This window comes from Ixodes scapularis, unplaced genomic scaffold, assembly GCF_016920785.2.
Source record: "Ixodes scapularis isolate PalLabHiFi unplaced genomic scaffold, ASM1692078v2 PGA_scaffold0__279_contigs__length_252992795, whole genome shotgun sequence".
Taxonomy (NCBI): domain Eukaryota; kingdom Metazoa; phylum Arthropoda; class Arachnida; order Ixodida; family Ixodidae; genus Ixodes; species Ixodes scapularis.
In genome coordinates, this window is record NW_024609835.1 from 180,354,777 (window position 1) to 180,363,119 (window position 8,343).

General features: G+C 44.6%; 1 pseudogene; it reads left to right on the plus strand.

Annotated features, from left to right (window-relative positions):
- The window catches only part of LOC8050463, a 135,034-nt pseudogene extending 130,109 nt beyond the window's left edge, over window positions 1–4,925 (plus strand).
- Window positions 4,926–8,343: the final 3,418 nt, after the last annotated feature.

Consider the following 8,343-nt stretch of genomic DNA (forward strand, 5'->3'; position numbering starts at 1 on the left):
TTATTAATTGGTGATTTTTGTTAAATGACACAAAGTAGTATTTCATACTTTATTTGACAATGCAGCTACATAATTGGTCACTTTTCTGAGGGTCTGCGTGTGAAATTGTCATAGTTCCGTCACTCGCCCCTGTGTACTTCGTTTTTGTCCAGCCCATAGACACGTAAAAGTGTTGTTCATCAACTAAAAGAGGCAATCACAAACTTCTATAAGTTTGAGAAGTTAAATACGTGTCAGGAACACATAGTTATTTAAATCAGCTTGAAAATCAGACATATGTCTAAGGCTCTCCCAAATCACTTTAGAGGTGGTTGTCGAGGATAAAAACGCCGAAAACTTTTTGCAGAACATATTTGAGATAATTTTGAGATGCATGTAATTATGCCGTATATCTTTAAGATGATCGGTCTTTTATTTATGATGTAAAATCTTCAGTCAGTAATAAATATATTCTTATTATCATCAATAACTTTTACTGTAGGAAGTTCACATAACCGCTTGAGACCGACACGGGAGAACTATACTCGAAAATACGCCAGCTGTTGAGTCTTAGGAAACGCAGCTTTTGTTGTTCATTGCGTGGTAGTGTAAAACACCCAGTCGCGGGGTATCTCCAAAAGAACTGTGTGCCCACATACTAGATCTGAAGGCAAATGCACGAAATGTGCCAGATATTTAATAAACATTTCGACAAAAACCCCGAGACTGTTTAACCACCACCAGCTCGTTTGCGCCCTTACCTTTTGTTCACTAATATTTAATAAATTGTATTTTTCTAAATAATTTCATACATAACGCAGTACTGAAAAAAAAAATACATAGAGATGCATGCAATGATATTCGTAACTACACATAAATAGCGCGAAGTACACACAATACATTTCTAATATAAATCACATTTGAACATTGGCGTGTACGAGCTCGAATTTTCACAAAGTACTGTCGCGGGGGGCTAATGTCATACTCGGCTTAACGTGCATTTGTTTTGGGCCCTCACTTCAGAACTCTTTGCTTTATCAGTCATGCGCGATATACACTGCACAACTTTACCATTTTGATATACACTTTTTGCTAGTGTTGAGAACATCGCATTTCACCAGAAAACAGAACTGTTTAAAGGGGCGATGCAATGATTTTTGTACTTTGCGCAAATCCCGCTTAGAACGAATCCCTGACGTTAATAACCTGCGAAACACCTGTTCGGTTTTCACAACTCGCAATCGGAATCGCATAAAACATTAAAGGAAGAAACGAGCAGCGTTCATTCCCACAACTCCCAGCCAGAACAAGCGGTCACGTGATCTTCTGGAGCCGATTATAGCCTTTTGCAAAAGTCGCCTTCTGCGCGCTGCAATTTTTCTCTGCTGGGCTGTGGAACTCCTTCTGAGCATGCGCTGTGGATCAGGTCTGCGGTATATCGGACGCTGCGCATGTGCCCACAGCTCAGTGACTGAGCATTTTTTGCCCGGGGTTAGCAAAACACAGGACACGCGCTCAGTTCCAGACATTCATATGGTTCGGCTATTGTCGTCATTGCAGCGATTGGTCACGTGCCACTACCCCAATGCTTCTCGAGTTATCGATTATCCCGAGCCCAAATCGAGTGCCCACGAAATGCTCGGGTCCAATTTAGGAGCAGCATTCAAATATCGTCAATGGAGGATACTACGATCCCCCATTTACGTCATCAAGTTTCGCGGAGTAGAGATTGGACGAAAACGCTCGCTTTTGTGCTTGAAATTACACCGGAACAGAGGAGTTTCTTTGCCAGTGGCGTTGCGTGAGAGTATCTTTGAGTCCCACTAGTGCCTGTAAGCTCATGTAAAGTGAAAAACATTTCAATTCAATATCGTTTCACCGCCCCCTTAACATGGTTCGCACGTGACCTCATCGCACTATACCCTTACAAAAATTATCAATGAGTTTCGATTGAAAGTAAATTAAAACTTATTGATCATTTTTGTAAGGGTATGCTGGTGGTCATTGTGATTTGTTCTTGCTGAGAAAATCAAATTCGATGGTGCAGAATGCACGCTACAGAAGGTTCGCGCTCAGTGAAAGCCATGCATTTGAAAGACAGAAATGATTCTTGCTTGGTGCAGCGTTGTGAGGAACGGCGCGAGCGTCTGGCACAGCGATAACGTGCTCTCTCAGGCAAGAGTGCTTCTGCAAAGTTGTTTCCGGGACCACGTTTTCTGACCTCTGCCGAAGACGCGGAGCAGAGGAATCTTTTTAAACTACCCCCCCCCCCCCCCTTTCTTTTTTTTTTTTTTTGTTTTTTTTTCCTCGTTTTTTTTTTTTTTTTTTTTTTTTTTTAGAGAATACCGCCATTTTTGAGGGGCTCCGTCCTCCGTTTGAGGGTGCTAATTCGAGAATTATATTTCTGTCAGTTGTGGAGAGTAATACTGCATCTCTTTTATTTTGCGCCCAAAAAACTGTGATGTTAGAATAAAATACGAGGGTGGTCAAAGCTTGGGGAAGAACTTGATAACAACCCTCCTGCAAAATTTAATGTGGATGTCAACGTCCGGCTGTCCCTCTGAGGCCACTAGGATAAATCTTTTCAGGTATTCCTCCCGTACGCACTTATAGCTCTTTTTATCGTCGAAATAATAAGTCACATTTAGTTCTTTCAATATTTCTATTTTTCGGGGTAACCTTCTGAGATAGTTCAGCAACAACGAAAACATGTTTGGATGCTTCAATGATGTATCTGTACATGTAAAATGGGTAATGCCACAATTTGGAACTTGCAGTAAATACCGCTAAGAGCTAATTCCTGACGTTTATAACTATCAAAAACATCCATTAGTTCTCCTCTCAACAGACGCAAAAAAAAAAAAAGAAGCAGCCTTCCCCTCCTCATTTCGCTATTAGTACAAGTGGCCTCGTGATCTGACGCTAACTTTATACCGTCAGAGTTCATCATAGTCATGCGCTGGGGTTGAGCTTCAGACATTGTTAGAGTTCGGCTATTCTTATGTTTGTTTGACCACGACTATTTGGCGATGCTGATTGTAATGAACCCCTGTGCTCGACTCGCGCTCATGACAATCGAGTACGTGATGGTGTCACGTGACTCGCGGTGAGAAGTCGTGATGCCATGTGACGTCACGGTGTCAACAATGCTAATAAATCTAGTGACGTTCTCGATAGACTGCTTTGACGAAGCGTTCGGCGCATACGTGAAGCCGCCATAACTTTAGTTCAGAGGTTGCATACGGCAGCGTCCGAGACAGCTCGTGCCACCTGGTGTTCTGCACGCGCAGAGCTCCTGCGAGGTTGTCGTTCGTGCAGAAAGAATGTCAAACTTTATAATGAGCCATTGGTGCAAGACCGCCAGCAATCCAGGCCGTGCACCAAAACAGCACAACTTCATCTTGACGGTTCTTTTTATCAAAGTAGTTTTTACGCGGTATGCTTTTTTTTTTTACACTTTGTCATTTTTTTTTTTTTTTTTTTGCTCAAGAACAATATTACTTGCCACTGCCAGGAATAACCATGACGTGACAACCCCCCCCCCCCCCCGCCCCTCCTTTTCGGCCCCTACACAAACACACAATGAGGCACGAAAAGACGTTCGATTAGAATAGCTAACACGTGCTGTATTTTTGATTGTTACACAACTGGCGCAACTAAACATCGTAACAAACGGGGCAAAACATTTTCTTTCTTTTTTGTTTTTTTCTTTTTCAGTGTGAGGCGACCACAGCCTCCAGAGAAGCGAGGGACCGCCCCTTCGTGCTGGCAACGCCTCGCAACGAACTACCGCCCACGTACGACGAGGCGATCAAGTATCCGTCCATCGACCTGTCGCTTTCGCAAGGTGCGCTTTCGTTGGGGCCGTTCGGCCAAGGCGCGCTCCCGGAACGACCGGCAAGGCCCCCCGTCCCGCCGAGACCCAGCCTACAGCAACCGGCAAGCACGAGCGTCCAGATGGGCAGCACGGCTGACCGCACGGGGACGCCACCAGCCGAGAACGTGCAAGACGACTCTCTCCTGCCAACGTATGAGGAGCTGCAGAGGCGCGCCGGGCCGCCCAACAGGGAAATCGTGTTGACAGTGAACAGCAGTCACTCCCGCAACCAGAGCGCGTGAGAGAAGACTGTCACACGTGACTATTAGACTGTTGGCCTGAAAGACGTGATAGTCGGGTGTGCCGCAGACCCGAAGTGGCGGTTGCAATATTTGGAAGCGCCCGTGTGGCCCTGTTGGAATGTCAGCATCCCGAGTGTAAGACCGCGTGTCCGGGTTTCTAAGGTGTGCGGATGTTATACACGAAACACTTTGTACACTCTGCCGAGGTGCACTCTATTTTTGATCTACGGAGATCTAGATTGTAGGGTTGAACAATGTCGGTTTCTCTCGACAGGTTCATGGCCATGTTTGCGGTGCTAGTCATTCTACGCGCGGGTTGGCTGCCAAACGCAGTGTCACACGTGAATCACGTGACATGTCGGCGGTTAAAGTGCTTTACAACACTTTTCGGGGGTCCAACGTTCTTGCCATTCATGTGTGCCTAATAATTTATAACAGGTCACCAGTCGTCTCTTTGTGATGAATAACGTTAATGCAAAGATTGGTGTATTTTCATATGAAAAAAAAAAAAGCATAAACGATTCATGCAAATTTTCTTAATGTTTCTAACTTAAATGTATCATTGCAATACAGCAGAAACACCAATCTTTCCATTGTAATCTCCGATGCCGTGCGCAACGTCGAGGGCATCTAGGTGCCAAAAAACAATTTTTACCTTACATTGTTATCACGAAATGAAAAAAAACTCTTAACATATTTCAAGGGAGACTCAAGTGCTTTTTGTGGAAGCTTGTTTTTGACGACATATTGTTTGTTGGGTTTTAGTCAATAAAAATGACCAGTTCTAGATTGCAAGACGTACTAGTAAACTCACAGCAATAGAAATACACACGCACTATTTTTTCTTGAGGAGGAGGGAAAGGGGGGGGGGGGGATTCTCGGGTTTTCTTACCTGCATAAAATTTGACCAATGAAAATAGTTTGCTGCGTGCATATTCCGAACGTTACTATTAACTCTTTTTTTAGGCGCGTTGAGCAATATATATAAAAAAGTAATATTTTTGGGAGCATGAAACGTAATACAGCAATTATTGTTTGAAAAGGCCGTCCGACGGCGCCCCCTGGTGCTGTGTCTGCACAAAGACGCAAAAAGAGAAGCGTGTCACGATCTTTGATTCAATTTTTTATAGAAAATCGGCCGCCCATAAGTGTAATTTAGTTGTTTTTTTTAGGATGGTTATAACTATAAATAGGCTATCTCAGAATTCACTTGAGTGCCCCTCTAAGTATTCATTACACAATGTAGTATATTTTCATTCAGAAACATATGAAGTTAATAATTAATATAAGACCGAACATCATGCGTCGTGTCCAACAGCTTTTGGAATACTAAGAAAAGACAAGCATGTGTACAATGTGATATCCTAAAACATACAGCTGTAAAACACCAACAAAAAGCACAGATTTTTCCTCTTACCCAAAATTGGGCTAAGACGCTGTTTCACATTTAATTAAATATGCGCGTATAACGGCCAACAAAATCGGCACCTTACTACGGTGCAAAACCATGTGAGAATTGTTCAATATTTCAGACTGGCACGACACCACGTATACTGACGCTTTGCAGCAGATGTGCATGGGCACCGCGATAACTTACCTTCCATTTAGTTTTCTCTTATTACGTTTACTTTACATCATCATGACCACAGCAAGGCAGGTTATAGCTTTTTTAGATTATACTTAGTTCTTCTCTCTACCATTGACATTTGTGGAAGCTCGTCAACAACCGCTTCACTGGCTCCGAATCTGGGTAGGACAAGAGAAGGTCAGCAATGGCGGCTGTGATCTGGGGCGTTTGCAAAGCGTCTAGTGACGCCCTCTAAATGTCCAGGCGACACTTTAAAAGAGCAGTTACCTTTTTATACCCTGCTACTAATTTTCAAGCTTGTCAATCATTTAGTGGTGAGCAAATCTATTAAAGGGCCTCTTCAGCCTACAAACAGCGACCATAAGTCTTCACGCTTCTGTCAGTTTTACATGTTTTAGGTTGCACTGCTAAATTATCAAACCCAAATAACTAAGATTTCATCAGAAAACTGACTCGACGAAATTTGTGACGTAACAAGATACTATAGCCACTAATCGTGACGTCACGATTTTTTCGGTTCTCCTCCTTACCAACATCGCGCCGCTCTCCCGAGGCACCCGAGATGTATGTCGGACCAACTGGCAGATGACTCGACGATCGGCCGCGCATAACAAAACGAACAAGACTGTCTATGGCCATCTAAGGATCCACTGCCGATACTATGGTTGTAACCCCCAGTTCACAAAATACTGTATTGGCGCGGAGTGGCGACCCTCTAAGTTAGAGAAATTTTAGAGGCAAAGAAGATCCGCGCGACTCGATGGCATGTGAATCAGCGCCCCTAAAGCCACTAAATGAGCTGCGCCTTGAGTATCGGCACTCCGTTCCCCGACACTGCTGTGGGTGCAGCCATTTGTGAGCTTGTGCAGAGCAGACGCAACTGCCGATCGTCATGATTCAAAAGTGCGACTTCCTCAGCATTAAATTTGGTGTTAGGAAGCTCATGTAATATTGCTTTGTCGCGAACTGTTTAAAGATTTGTGGAAGACGAAAAAGCGTTTCCTGAGATTTCAGATAGAGCTTAAGATAAACGGCAACCATGATTTTCAGCCACAATTTGGCCAAGGGCCGTTAATCTGAAGCGTAGCTTATTCAGTGGCACTAAGCGCCACTTCCGTTTCTTTATCCTCTAAGGAATTATACTACTTGGCGAGTGCGAAGTAGTCAAAGTAATGAGCTCAGATTTCCAGTGTGTTCTTTCGTTTTTTTTTTCTTTCGCTTTCTTTGTACCATGACCCTCCTTCTTATAAAGAAGCAGAAGAACGTAGGGTGCCTCAATGTCCTTCTGTTTAGGGTGATGCCACCCTTTGTAGTACCCGATGCCGACAGCACGCGCTCACGGGGAAAATACAAAGAAATCGACGAAAACAAATTGTCGCCATAGCACAGTCAGCGCCACAAACGCGTGCAGGGACACGCTCTTTCACGCGCTTCTGAACAAACAAGAAAAATAAACGTGTGGGACAAAATGGCGAGATGCCACCACCCTAAGCAGAGCGCACATGAAGGCACCCTAGAAGAACGCGGGTCCATGCACGCGTCCTCTCTTTTTTTTTCCTTGTTTGTAAAGCGCTGCTGTTGCTAATCTGGACCCCGAGATGCGTTGGGCAACGTGAAGTGACCGACGCGGTGCCAGCAGGCGGGACTGAGGAAGGCGTAAGAAGGAGAGCCCTGTTCTTATGTCACGGCTTGTTTATCGAGTGACTCGCGGACATTTTCGAAGGCGCTTTATGTGCTTTATCCTTCAAATCGCGAGCTCAAATTTCATGGGCAACCTCCACGAGAAGGTCCTAGTACCTGCCACAAGTTTCTTTTTTTTTTTTCACATATAAAGATAACGATTGCTTTTTTAGGCTAGAGAGGCCCTTTAAACTTAACGACCAAACAGTGACGCGAACAGAGAGTTGGTTACATTGAGGTATTTATAGCTGCCGTATACTCTAGTAATGCTAGCGTGTCCCATTCCAATGTGCCTCCTGGTCATTTCATTAAAAACTTTTACCTTTTTTGTCGACTCTCCACCATTTGACTATTAACGCCTTCCCTCTTATTGTTGACATTAGGGAGCTTTCGTAGATGGCTCCCAACTCCGCCCGCAACCCGCTACGCGATCTTGATCTCTGCAAACAAGGCTTGCGGCATGCACGGCAAGTAACCATGTCTGCGCATCTCTCCTCGTTGCGAACACTGAGAGGGAAAAGCGGTTTATGAAAACACCCTAATGACGTAACGTGATTTGGGGTTCTACCCACCCCAGCATTCAGCACAGACTCCCGTTAGCTCAGCCAACCACAAAAATCCAAAACAAGCCAAGTAAAAAAAATAAATAAACAGAAAGTCTGTCGGGTCAAAGACTGTCAAATGCATGTTATTCATCGCAGCACTGCTGCGATCAGCGATAGCCAGTAAGTCACGCTTGTTGCGGCATTCGACGATTGGTAAGTCGATTCCGGGTCCAACAGAGGTTGAGTCTTCACTTCGAGACGCAGCAACCACCAGCGGGCCGAATCGGCTAAAGTGCGAGCGCTCTTCATGAGCGAAAGGCACGTGCAAGGCGACCATTCAGTTTCTGAGCTTGGTCGTATACGAGAACGGCCTGGTAGGAGGGCGGCCCAAAACATGCCGGTTTAGAAACGCAGCCAGCGTACACTCGTGGC